Source organism: Bison bison, unplaced genomic scaffold (genome assembly GCF_000754665.1).
Source record: "Bison bison bison isolate TAMUID 2011002044 unplaced genomic scaffold, Bison_UMD1.0 scf7180017864280, whole genome shotgun sequence".
NCBI lineage: Eukaryota > Metazoa > Chordata > Mammalia > Artiodactyla > Bovidae > Bison > Bison bison.
Window position 1 is genome coordinate 7,478,660 of NW_011494852.1, and position 14,618 is coordinate 7,493,277.

Consider the following 14,618-nt stretch of genomic DNA (forward strand, 5'->3'; position numbering starts at 1 on the left):
GTGTTCATTGGAAGGACTGATGCTGAAGTCAAAACTCCAATACTTTGGCCACCTCATGCAAAGAGTTAACTCATTGGAAAAGACCCTGATGCTGGGACGGATTGGGGGCAGGAGTAGAAGGGGACAACAGAGGATGAGATGGCTGGATGGCATCACCGACTCAATGGACATAAGTCTGAGTGAACTCTGGGAGTCGGTGATGGACAGGGAGGCTTGGCGTGCTGTGATTCATGGGTCGCAAAGAGTCGGACACGACTGAGCGACTGAACTGAACTGAACTGAACTGATGCTTGCTTTGCTTGCTTTGCTTGCTTTTGCTTCCCCCGTTCAGGCTGACTTGATTGGTCACACTTACTGGGCTTATATACCTAACCCCCCTTTTTTATTGTAGGTTATAGAATGGACAGATATAGGATCAATCGTATCCACTAATGGCTCAACACATATGCCCCCTCCTTGGAGCTTGGAAGGGCCCTCTCATTCTGAGAAAGAAGGAAGACTAATTAACATTTCTCTAGGCTATGAAATCCTTCCCTTATGCATGGGCCCAACAAAATTATTTATTAATGTTAATCAACAAAAATGAGCTTTTGTCCTGCCTCCAAAAAGGAACTTCCACATGCTGCTTGGATTAATTACTGCCCTTTCTTTGTCCATGAACCATGTTTATACTACTGAAACTTTAGGGGAAGAATTAAAGAAAGAACAAAGAATGTTCTTTACAAAGCGTTTACTAATATGCAAAGGGTTTACTAATAAGAAGCTTAAATATATTCCTGTTCATTGGGACAAATGTCAGACCAAATCAGGAAAATTAATGTTTGTGGCTAATCATACAATTGTTGATTGGGGACCCCATGGTATATGGTTATCTAACTGCTCAGATGATATTAACAGCACTATAATACTTGAGTGATTATATTACTGAATATATAGTATATTGTGATTATTGAGTATAATACTATAATACTTGAGTGATTGTATTACTCAAGTAGCATAGAAGGTTACTAATACTACAATGGAACATTACCATGACAAAGGACATCTTGGGTGACTTGATGGTAGAATGGCGCTCTCCCCGCCCCGCTGCCTGTGCGCGCCCCACCCCCCCCACCCTCCCCACCCACCCCACCCCGTCCTAGAATCGTCCTTGATAAACAGATTGGGCCTAAACAATGAGACATTTGGAAACCACTGCAAACACCGAGGAACTTGGGACTTGAACTGGACATTTCACAGGGACCAATCACAGGGACCAATTGTAGTCATAGAAACTATTTCTTTCGTTATAATCAATCATATTTTATATAAGCCTATGCTCCACTTCCTTTTGTTGTAGCTATAGGAAATTTACAATTCAATAAGACTTTACATTCTGTAACTTGCATAAATTATAAATTATATACTTGTCTTAACTTCTCTATTTCCTTGAGAAATGACTCCCTTTTGATTCTTTGATCTCGATATAATCTGTGGTTACCAATAAATCTCCAGCAGCCCTGGGAAGAAGGTCCCATGGCTGGACTTGCTTCCTGGTTACTTACTAAATTGCTCCCATGATCTAAACGATTCATTGGATGGCTGATTTTTGGCATTTTGAGATTAATAGCTATTTGTACCAATGCTGCTGTCACTGGTATTGCTTTACAAACCTCAATTCAAATACATAATTTTATTCAAAATTGGACTAAAGATGCCCATGCTATATGGGCCACTCAGGCTTAGAAAGATGAGGATATTCAAGAGAAAATACAAGAACTAAAACACCATCAAATGGGTTGGAGATCAATTAACAGATGTACAAAAACAGGTGATGCTAAAATGTGATTGGAATTCTACTCAATTTTGTGTTACTCCTGTTCATTTCAATAATAATTCCTACAACTGGGAACAAATCAAATTTCATTTACAAAATATACATGATAATGCCTCTCTGAATGTACAATTATTACAAAAAGAAATTTGAAACCTTTTCTAAAAGTCTGTTCTCTTCCACTAATTTGAAAACTTTAGTTAAACAACTAGCTGATCATTTATCTGGGCTAGACTCACGCGGACGGTTTCAGAGCATTACTCACAGCATCAGTTCTGGAACTGTAATTTTAGTGATTGTCTTGACAATTATATTTGTCATCTACCGTTGTCTTCATGCAAAGATTATTAAAACGAAACAAACTCTAATGGTCAGAACTCTTTTTACAAATATTATAAATAAATAAGGGGGAATTGTCAGGGAGTGTTTAATGGGAGGATTCCTATTGCTGTTTCTCACAAGTCCTTTGTTTCTTTTTAAGCGGAACAGCAGGCTCCTCCCAGGAACTGAGGTTATTGTGTGAGACTTGGGTCTCCTTTAGTAAACATTCTCTTTTAAGACAAAACTGCTTAGTCTCGCCCCCCTTTTTGAGATATGGATTGTCTCCTGATCTTGTGACCATTATTATCCCTTGTTCCCTTGGTAACGGTTACTGTGCATTTGGTTTTGTGATCTTTATCATTGTCGCAAGAAATTTCTTGTTCTGCAGCCTATATATATTCACAGAAAAATCATTAAAGCATCTTTGCTCCATCAGAGCTTGGGTCCCCATGTCTTTCTTTCTTTCTCTCTCTCTCTCTCCCCCTCGGGCTCTCTCTATCACTTTCTGATCGTCAACTCCGGACCGCTAGGTCCCGGTCCCTTAAAGGACCCCAACACTGAGGAAGAAGAGATTTCTGCTTTACCCTCTACTAAAAACTAAAATTAACGGGACCCTATAAACAAGTCAGGCAGCCAACATGATGCTGGTAAGTTCAGCAAAAGATGACTGGGTTGAGGAGAGAAGAATCTCAGGGAGAGAGCGTTCAGGTCTTAGTTAGGCAAGCCCAAGCATGAATAGTTTAGTGCTCTTCCTCAGATGAAATGCCTTCAATTTCATCTCTGTCTCCCCCAGTTGCCATCCAGAAGGCTTTGGCCACCTTTTCTGCATGCATCTTTCTTTGCTCATGAGGAAGCATCACAGCCTTGTCTTTCATTTCTTTTAACTTTGAAAATAGTCTTTCAAAATTCTCCAAATCTCCACAACCTGTAGTAAGACTGGCAAGTTCTCGAATATCCAGGTCTAACATGGGATCCACAATGCTATCGACCTGACTGTCTACTGTGTTAGAGGCAGCCCCTCGATGATCCAAGAGGGATTTGGTCCTCTCTGTTGCTGGAACACAGGGCTGCTTTGAGTGGCAGGTCTCTGCTGATCCAATGCTATGGTTTGCTCCAGTCAATGAGGTGAGACAGTTAAGGCCTTGGTTCCTCTCATTTTTCATCACTACATTGGACCAGACATTGGCATTCAAGGCTTGAACAATTTGCTTTACTCCTGTAGATTCTGGGAGGTCATCATCTTCCTCAGGCAACTCTTCCGGACTAAGTTCTACCAATTCAAAGCCATGTTTGATACATCACTCTTGAGCTTTCTGTCAGTTTACACCGTTTTCAGACACTCTATCGCAAACCAAGATCATCACCTCAGGTAACCGTGACTCTGCCAGAGGAAGCCAGAATGAAACACTATCAAGATCAGATTTTTGTGTGCTGTCAAAGTAAACCACAAATGCTTGGACAGACTCTGCAATCTCTGCGGTGATGAGAAATTTGTTTGGCACCACACACACATTGATATCTGCTGAGTAGTATTTATTATCGATGGTCCAGGGATAAAACCTCACAGCATCGTTGGCAGTCACTTCCACAACAGCATCTTCTGTTCCAAGAATATGTTGCACCAGCTGGTCTGAGGAGAAGGTGGAGGAGCAGCTAGTAACGAGCACGCAGGGGATGCCTGCAGCCATCACTGTGCTGAACCGGTTCCTTCCCAGAGCCACTCTGATTTTTTTTTTTTTTTTTGATTGGGCAATTTCTGTTGTTTTATCTTCAGAGTCACTTATGTTTTCCTCTGTCATATTCATCCTCCTCTTGAGTCTTTCCAGTGAGTCTTTAAATATCAGTTATTATCATTCTCAGTTTTATCATTTCCATTGTTTTATATTTTCTATATCTTTGGTGAAATTTTCTATTTTTTCATTAGTCTCAAGAGTATTTGTAATTGCTTGATGAAGCATTTTTATGATGGCTACTTAACATCTTCGTCAGATAATTCCAACATCTAATTCAACTCAGTGTGGGCATCTGTTGATTGTCTTCTCATTCAAGGTGTGACCTTCCTGGTTTTTGTTATGATGTGTGATTATTTTACTATATCCTGAACATTTTGGATATTATGATAAAAAAAAACAACAACTCTGGATCTTATTTAACTCTTCCATTTTATTAGGCAGTTGCCATATCTAGGTTTAGCATGCAGGTCCTGGCCTAGTTTTGTGTGCTGTGGTTCCAGGGACAATTTAATTTTCAGAAGACTTGTAGTGTTATTCTGGTCTTTTTACTTTCCCTAGTTATGGTTGCACTTGCATCCAATTTGTTTTGGTACCACTGGTAGAAATTGAAAGAATTTCCTAGTGTCTGCATGATGCTGCTAGATTATGGGTAGGAGACACTGGCATGAAGGGGTGGAGAGCACTTTCTTCCTGGACTGCCCAGTGCAAGCAGGGCTCCTGCTCGATCACTGCTGATAACTAGCCCATGGGAGAGAAAAGCACCTACTTGAGTGCCTTCTGATGCTGGATGAAGGCTAGAGAGCCAGTGGGTGTGGGCCACCTCCTGTCATTGGGTCAGTTGAGAAATGCTGGTTCACTGTGTTATTCCTCAAGTCCTAAGGTCCCAAGTCACTTAGGCTTCTACTTTATACCTTTCACAGACTTCTTACAAATATCTGTTGTATTATTTCTAGAGTTTTTTTGGCCATATCAGAGAGAGGTAGGGAGAAATGAACGTCTGCCAACTTGTCTGGAACCAGAAGTCACCATTTATTATTCTAATAATTTATTGGTAGGGTTTTAAAAAATTTCTTATGTACCCAATCCTATTGTTTATGAATGTGCTCAGTTGCCTCAGTCATTTCTGACTCTACAACCCTATGGACTGTAGGCTCCTCTGTCCATGGGATTCTCCAGGCAACAATACTGGAGTGGGTTGCCATGCCCTCCTCCAGGGGATCTCCCTGACCCGGGGATCATCTCCTACATCTCCTGCATTGCAGGCAAATTCTTTACACACTGAGCCAAGTGGGCTTATGAATAATGAGTTTAATTAGTCTCTTTATCATCTTTATATCTTTTCTTTAGCCTATCTAATACATAGTAGAATAAAAGGTATGATGAGGGTATTCTAGTCTTGCTCCTGATCAGAAAGCAAAAGCTTTCAACATTTTGCTACTAAATATAAAGCTTGCATAGTATTTCTGTGAGTACACATTATTCTATTAAACAATTTCCTTCTATTTTTTAGTTTTTTTACACATAAATGAATGTTTAATTTTATTAAATGATACTTCTGCATCTGTTTCAGTTATGTTAACATCCAATGTTGATCATTATCTAGATCTAGGGCTGCCAGGTAAAATACAGGACATTCAGTTAAACTTGAACTTCAGATAAACAAAATTAATTTTCAGGATAAATATGTTCAATATAGGGCTTCCGTGGTGGCAGGAGACCCAGGTTCGATCCCTGGGATGGGAAGATCCCTCCGAGAAGAGAATGGCTACCCTCTCCAGTATTCTTGCCTGGAAAAATCCATAGACAGAGGAGCCTGGAGGGCTAGAGTCCATGGGATCAAAAAGAGTTGGACATGACTGAGCAGCTAACACACATACATGTTCAATATAACTCTACTATAATTTTATAAGTAGTTCCCATGGAATTTATATGCTGAATCTGGCAACCTTCCTAGATTTATTATTTCATTAGGGACTTTGCAAAATGGGGATTGCTAATTTATCATTCTTTCTTCATTTACTAGCTACTGTATACAGAAACATCTGTATACTAATATATACATACGCTACTATACAGAGAAACATCCCTCATTAATTCCTTGGTTGCCCTGAGTTGCAGGTAATACAGAAAAAACAACTCAAATGCTTCAGTTTTCAGACTTAGCTCTTTCTGAAGGCAAACATTGGGTGTGTGTGTCTGTGACAGGTTTTAAACATATTTGCTCTTTAAATTTCCACCTTTGACTAGTAGGAGCCTCCTTGATTTATAGTACGACAAGATGTTCCAGGCTCATCACTGTACACTTCCTCACCAAATCCAGAAATCAGTCATTTCTCAAAAAGCTTTGATTCCTACTAGTTTACCGAATTATATTTGGAGACCATAATCTGGGCACTAGACACAGAATTATCTTTTTGTTTAAATTTTTTTAAAATTTCGGAGTTTCGTTCGTGGCAGAGCAGCTCCCTCGCTGCGACCTACCGAAACTCAGCCCTCCCCACAAGGGTTTGTAGCCGCACTAGCGGCGGCGGGACGCTGGAGCCTGTTTCTACCTCTCCCGACTGGCGCCCCGCTATCCCTACCCAGCGGCGTCCTCGGCCCACCCTCGGTGGCTGCCTTGGTCCGCGCGACAGGAGCGAGGCAGGGCTCGCGCGCAGGTCCCCGGACTCGCCCGCGCCCGTGAGTCTAGGGAGGCGTCCGTCTAGCCTAAGCCGGGGCCTCGGGTCCAGCGGCACCACCACACCGGAGGCAGGGCGAGGGGGAGGGGGCGGCCCTCGCGGGACCTCTGGGCCTCAGCGCCTCGCCCCCTCCCCTCCCGGCCGGGGGCCACGCCCAGGCGCTGGGACGCAGAAAGGGGAGAAGCTAGAGCCAGAGCGGAGGGGCGACGATACGTGAGGCTATAAGGATCCGCGCCGCGGGTCCTCTGCCACCCCTGGCGCGGGGGCACAGGGGGAGGTCGCGGCCCTTTGATCTCGTTGGAAAAAAGAAGAGAGAGAGAAAAGTGTATAAAACATTTGCACGATTCCAAAGCCCAGGTTTTACGATGAGGTATATTTCCAGAGGTCTAACTGCAGTCTCTGTGCCCTCTATCACATTTCTTCTTCTTCCGACTTCCCGGGTGGTCAAGAATCCGCCTGTCAATGCAGGAGACACGGGTTCCATCCCTGATCCGGGAAGATCCCACAGTCCACAGGACAGCTAAGCCCCTGAGCCAGCAACTATTGAGCTTGGAGAACCACAGCTACTGAGCCCTCACACTGCAACTACTCAGGTCTGAGCACCCTCTTACAGCCTGTGCTCTGCAACAAGAGAAGCCACCCCAATGAGAAACCTGCCCTCCGCAACTTGAGAATAGCCCCTGCTAGCCACAACTACAGAAACACCTGCTCAGCAATGAAGACCCAGTACAGCCAAAAATTAAAAGAAAAAGAGCTGCTTGAAAAAAGATTTCTTATTTTCACCTATAAATAACTATATTTATGGGATTTTTATTCGTGTCCATTGTTTCTCTTTGAAAATACACAAACGTATGTATGTATGTATTTGCATTTCCCTTCTTTCTTATACGAAAGGTAGCATGTTGCACACACGATCCTACACTTTACTATTTTGTGTAACACTTCATCATGGCGTTCATACCATAACAACATGTAAAGATCTCCATTCTTTTTTAGAGTTGCATAGTACTCTACTGTGTAAATATACCTTAAGTTTATTCAATCATTCCACTACTGATGGATATTTTGGTTTCAAGTATTTTTCTGTTACAAAAAGTACTACCATAAACACCCTTGTACTTTCATTATTTTGTATTTTTGTCACTGTATCTTTGTGATAGAACCCTAGAAATGAGAGTAAAATGAGAATTTCTGGATCAAAGGGAATATATAAGTTCGTTAGAAGTGAGATTGATATGTAAAAAGCTACATGTGACTTTGCTGGAAACTACCAGATCCTACTCCACATAAGTAAAAGTCATTCAGTCGTTTCTGACTCTTCGTGACCCCATGAACTGTAGCCTGTCAGGCTCCTCTGTCCATGGGATCCTCCAGGCAAGAATAGTGGAGTGGGTTGCCATGCCCTCCTCCAGGGGATCTTGCTGACCCAGGGATCGAACCCAAGTCTCCTGCATGTAGGGGGACTCTTTAAGGTTTGTACTATTTTTCACTCCCACCTGCAATATGAAGGTGCCAGTTTCCCCACAACATTACAACAAAGTATGTTGCCAATCAGATAAAGAAATTATATCTCAATGTCATTTTATTTTGCATTTTAAGTATTATAAGAGGTCAAGCATCTGCTCGTTTGTTTAAGGACTTGTGTTTTCTGTGAATTCTGTTCGTCTTTTTACTTTTCTCACTGTATTTTTTGCTATGCAAAAGTTTATCATTATGTAGTCAACTGTATCTTTTCTTTTACTGCTTCTACATTCTGAATCACAGTTAGGAACTTTTGCCCACTTGAAGATTATAAATCAAGTCATTGTTTTCTTTTAGGATTTTCATAGTTTCATCTTTTAAAATTCAGATCTCTGAGTCTTTTAAAATTTATTCTGATGTATGGTGTAAGGAGTAGATTCAATTTGATCTTTTTCCATATGATTATCCACTTACCCCAGTACTTATTAAAAAAATCCTTCTTCCCTCCAGTGGTTTGAGATGCAACCTTTATTATATACTAAATTTCTATATGCACTTGGGTCTGCTTTCTGAATTTTCTACTATTTTTTGGTATATCCATTCATGTGCTAATTCCTCATTGTTGTAATTACAGAAGTTTTACACTATGTTTAACTCTCTGGTCGTACCTACCTGTCATGGTCCTTTTTCTAAGACCTTTCCTAGCTGTGCTTGTTTACGCTTTCAAATATGTTTTTATAATCAACTTTTCTGATTCTAGATAAAAACCTGATGATAGTTTTGAGGGAGTTCCATTGCATTTATAAGTTAACTTGGAAAGAATTACTATATTATGCGAGACTTCTATTCAAAGAAGTTGGCCTTCCATTCATTTATGTTTACTTTTCTGTCTTTTATGAGTATTTATAATTTTCCTTATATAAGTTTTACAGGTTTCTTGCTAAGTTTCTGCCTGGGTGTTTTATTATCATTACTGTTTGCTCTTGTGTATAGGGTGTGCTCTTTTGTGACCTCTTCTGACTGGATACTGCTGAAGGCTGTTGATTTCTGTGTATTAATTGTGTGTCATGCTACTTCACTAAATTCTCCTGTTCATGATTGCTGTTCACCAGTTCTTTTTATTTATTTATTTTTTACTTTGGCCACACCGTGCAGCATGTGGGATCTTAGTTTCCTGACCAAGGATCAAAGCTGTGCCCTCTGCATTGGGAGTGCAGAGTCTTAAACACTTGATGTCCAGGAAAGTCCCTTCACTGATCCTCTTATAATCATATTATCATCAAATAGAGGTAGTTTCCAGTACTCATGCCCCTTAATTAGAGGCATAAAGTTAAAGGAACTGAAGATAGAGGGCAACCTAATAAAAATACTATCCCCCTCTCCTTGTGTCAGGAGACAGGCTTCACCAATTAACCCCATTCTCTAAATCTCTGCTCCTACACATCATTGTATAATCATGTTCAATTTCTTTAAAATACATATGTACATGCACACACACACACACACACACTTTTCTAACAATGCATTCTGCCCTAAATGAAGCCCTCTAACTCTCGTCAAGTTTCTTGAAAGAGCTGTGTACACTCACTGACTCAACTTTCTAAATTCTTCTACATTCTTCAGCCCTTATAGTCTAGTTTTTACCCCATCACTTCGCTGAGTTTACACCAGCCAAGGTCACCAATAACCACTGTAATCAAATCCAGAGGATATCTTTCTGCTCTGGTGTGATCTCTCACAACATGTTTTTTAAATTTTCTCCCTCTACTCATTTCTCTGACAGCACATACTTATGAGCATGTGTGTGTGCAATGCACGCAAGTTTCCATCTAACCCCTTGGGTTGCAACTTTCAAGCTTCTTATCCTCTGCCACCACTCATCTTCAAGCCTCTATCACGTTGCCTCTTCTTACATTCTACACTCTTTCTAAGCCTTCTCAAACCTTTTCCTGGTTTCAGATACCACCATAAGGTGACTCATACCTTGTAATGATTCTAAATGACCTTTTGTTATATTTCTTATTGTAAATAAGATACCATCCAGCAGTTATCAATATTCACTATTTACCACCATGTAATGGCTGAGATGTAAAAACTAAGTCACTGGTGCTAGGCCAATATAAGTACAGTGATAAGGGACATGACACAGTAATTCTTGATAACAGGGGTACAAGTTCAGGAGAAAAATCAATGATTCTACACCAAGAGAGGATTTTGAAAATTGTAAGAATAGCCCTCCTTTGAGTTCCAGATGGTGTGTCTGTCTACTGGATACCTACTGGATATCTCAAAGTCACTGCAAACTTAGTATATCCCAAACCTCACTGTCTCGCTCCACCTACCTAGGTTCTTTGCTTATTCTTAATCTCAGTGAATGATGCCACCATTGGCATCAGTTCTCCAGAAAACCAAGAGTAAAATGCCTGTTTAATTTTTTTAAGTTAATATACAGTATGTGTTGGTGTTAGTAACTCAGTTGTGTCTGACTCTTTGTGACCCCATGGACTGTAGCTTGCCCAGCTCCTCTGTGCATGAAATTTTCCAAGCAAGAATACTGGAGTGGGTTGCCTCAAATTCATCTACTTATTTCCAAGTTCCTGGTGGCTCAGACAGTAAAGAAACTGCCTGCAATGCAGAAGACCCATGTTTGATCCTGGGGTTGGGAAGATTCCCTGAAGAAGGAGGGAACATCTACCCACTCCAGTCTTCTTGCCTGGAGAATTCCATGGACAGAGATCTGGTGAGCTATAGTCCATGCAGTCACAAAGAGTTGGACAAGACTGAGTTACTAACACTTTCATTTCTTTCTTCTTCTCAACTGCCATTTTACTAATGGATTCACATAGCCATTGCTCAAAGTCTTTTCCCCTTTGCATCCATATCTGCACTGCCATAAGAGTGATCATCCTAAACAAGTAAAATCTTGTCAAGTCATCTCCCAGCTTAAAACCCTTCAGTGCTTGTCCCTTACATTTAGGATAGATTTTTAACTCCTTACATAATATTCAAGACTGCAAATTATGCCTCCAGCTCTTCTTTCCTATTTCAACTCATCACTCCTGGTCCCCTTATGTCTCCTACACATACTCTCACTTGCCCTGCTTCTTCTTTTAGTCTGGAATGCTCTCCCTCACTGATCTAATTCCTACTTATTCTTCAGGTCTCTTTGGCTCTAACCTCCTGGCTGGGTTAAGTGCCATCCATTTTTATTCTTGTGGGGGCAGGAGGAGAAGGACCGACAGAGGATGAGATGGCTGGATGGCATCACTGACTCAATGGACGTGAGTCTGAGTGAACTCTGGGAGTTGGTGATGGACAGGGAGGCCTGGCGTGCTGCGATTCATGGGGTCATGAAGAGTCGGACACAACTGAGCGACTGAACTGAACTGAATTCCTGTAGAAGACCCACAAGTGCTTCCCTTATCTTTTCTCTTAGTAGAGTGTTTTTCAAAGTGGATCTGGAGACCCCTGCATCTCCTCAACCCTTTCAGGGGGTCCCCTGGGTCAAGCTTATTTTCATAGCAAAACTAAGATGTTATTCAGATTTTACATTATGTTAAAATCTGCAAAAACAACGGCAGGTAAAAATCCTGTCTCTTGGGAGTTCCTTGATGGTTGGTGCTTAAGAATCAACCTTGCATGCAGGGGATGTGGGTTTGATCCCTGGTCAGGAAACTAAGATCCCATATGCTGAGGAGCAACTAAACTCTCATGCTGCATCTACTGAGCCTGTGAGCTCCAGAGCTGGCACGTCACAACTAGAGTCCATGTGCCACAGTTACTGAAGCCTGGGTGCCAAAACTACAGAGTCTATGTGCCACGACAAAAGATACATATGACTTAATGAAGATCCCATGTACTGCAATTAAGAAAAACTCCTGGCTCTTGTTGCAAATCAAGGCAGCGGCACCCAACATCCTAGAAATTATTGTATTCTACACAAGCACTCACAGCAAAAAAACAATAATATCCAATTTTTAAATTACTAATTCCACTAAATCTCTACCCCTGAGTACCTGTCATTTTAATATACTGCATGGCAAAATGCAAGGTCAATATAAAGCTACATAATGATCTATGATGACTGTCTCAAGAAAAAGTATTTGTTTGATTACTATGAGTTACTGTACTGCCAGCTTTTGTCATAGCGTAAGTTTTTTTTTTGTACATTGAAAGAACAAATTTAAAACCATAGACTTGATTATCTGGCAGATATTTTCTGAAAAAGAACAAAGTGAGACTCCTCTTTAAGGAGAATAACTGACTGAATTTGTGACAGATGATAAAATTTGAACCTTCAAGGAAAAACACGTATCTGCCACCTTGTGTCTACCAACTTTCTAAATATTTACAGATTTTCTAATGAAATCAATGTGGATACTCATGACTATGATTTTTTCAATATTATATAATGAGATGTTTCAACATTTTTGAAAATTTGAATAACTCACTAAAGCAATATTTTCCAGTTATCTGGTGCATGATAGTATAAAACAGTGAACAGGTAAAAGATGTACTCAAGGGCTTCCCTGGTGGCTCAGGGGTAAGAAATCTGCCTGCCAATGCAGGAGATGTATGTTGGATCCCTGATCGGGGAAGATCCCACATGCTGCAGGGCAACTGAGCCCCTGCTGCTGCTAAGTGGCTTCAGTGGTGTCCAACTCTGCGACCCCATGGATGGTATGTAGCCCATCAGGCTCCTCTGTCCATGGGATTCTCCAAGCAAGAATACTGGAGGGGGTTGTTGTTCCCTTCTCCAGGGGATCTTCCCACCCAGGGATTGAACCCTCCTCTCTTATGTCTCCTGCTGTGGCAGGTGGGTTCTTTACCACTAGCACCACCTGGGAAGCCCACCTAAGCCCTGTGCCAATTAATATTTTATAATATTTAAATATTTATATAATTATATTTATAATAGTTATATAATTTATATAATATTTTTAGTAAATCTTTTAAATATACCTCTGTAACTGCTTATACACGTGAAGCCAGATTTTCCTAATATACTTCACCCAAAACAACGCTTCACAATACACTGAATGCAGAAACAGATACCAGGATTCAACTGTTTTCAATTAAGCAGGACATAAAAGATACTTGAAAAACTCAAAATAATGTCACTCTTCTAAGCCAATTTTGTGTGTGTGTTTCCTTATGGTTCACATTAAGATTGGTCAAGCCTACTATAAGTAAGTTCTCACTGATTACAACTAAAAGTTCTAGCCAGAGAACAGAAAGCAACTTCCTGAGAACCCCGGAAAGTAACTGAGAGAAGGCAGGTTGGGAAGGGAAGTCAAAATCCGAAAAATTATTGATATAGTGGTAAGGTTTTGTGGGTTTTTTTACCTTCCTGTATCTTCCTACTTAAACCAATGAAAAATGAAAGTGTTAGTTGCTCAGTTGTATCTGACTCTCTGCGACCCAATGGAATGTAGTCGACCCAGCTCCTCAGTCCATGGAATTCTCCAGGCAAGAATACTGGAGTGGGTAGCCATTCACTTCTCCAGGGAATCTTTCCAACCCTGGGATCGAATCCAGGTCTCTTGAATTGCAGCGGATTCTTTACTGTCTGACCACTAAGGAAGCCCAACTTTAACCAGATGGTGATCCAAATCCCAGATCGGGGCAGCAAACGAAGGCATAAAAATTTTAAGAAACTCTCTTTTCAGTCAGAGGACAGGGAAGGATCATCTATTAGCAGCAAGCGTATGGGGGAGAGGGGAGGAGGTGTTGGGGAAACCAATAGAGTAATTAAATGAAACAACTCAAACTCAAAAGAAGGCAAAAAGGGGAAAAGATAAGAACAAAACACAGGGGGAGCAAACAGAAAACAAATAATAAAGTGATAGATCTAAGTCCAATTTATTAATAATTGCATTGCACATAAATGAATGAAACATACCAAATAAAGGCAGAGATTGTCAGGTTAGATTAAAATTGTATGCTGTCTGGACTTCCTTGGTGGTCCAGTGGTTAGGAATCTGCCTGCCCATGCACAGAACATGGGTTTGATCCTTGGTCCCAGAAGATCCTGCATGCTGAGGGGCAACTAAACTGATGCCACACAAGTACTGAAGCCGAGGCCTAGAGCCCAGGCTCCACAACAAAGGAAGCCACCACCGTGAGCAGCCTGTGCACTGGATCTAGAGAGCAGCCCCCGCTCCCTGCAACTAGAAAACGCCCTTGCACGGCAAAGAAGACCCAGTGCAGTCAAAGGTAAATAAATACAATTTAAAAAACAGAACGAAAAACTATGCTGTCTGACTTTAGGAGTGACTTCAGCATCATGGCAGCTTAAGATGCTCCCTTTGTCTCTCCCCTTCAATCTACAACCAGTAAAAGATCCATAACTCAGCAAAGGTGCCTCCTCCCAACACAGCAGGATGCTAGAGAATTCCTCAGAAGTGTGCATCTGAAGGTGAGTGGATTGGAACACACAGAGGAGGCAGAAGAAGGGGGACAGCCGAGGTGGTTCCTGACCTGATCCCTGGAACCTGGCCACAGTGGCCGATCTCGCTGAGAAACCAGTGGCATCAGGGGAGACAGTGCCTGTGACACCAGCCTCCCAGCTGCAGCAATGCTCGCAGCCACAGGGAATCACACAGCAGCAGC

The 14,618-nt window shown here is 41.4% G+C and overlaps 1 pseudogene; it reads right to left on the bottom strand.

Moving 5' to 3' along the window:
* Positions 1-2,869: 2,869 nt before the first annotated feature.
* On the bottom strand, positions 2,870-3,822 carry LOC104995352 (annotated as a pseudogene).
* Positions 3,823-14,618: the final 10,796 nt, after the last annotated feature.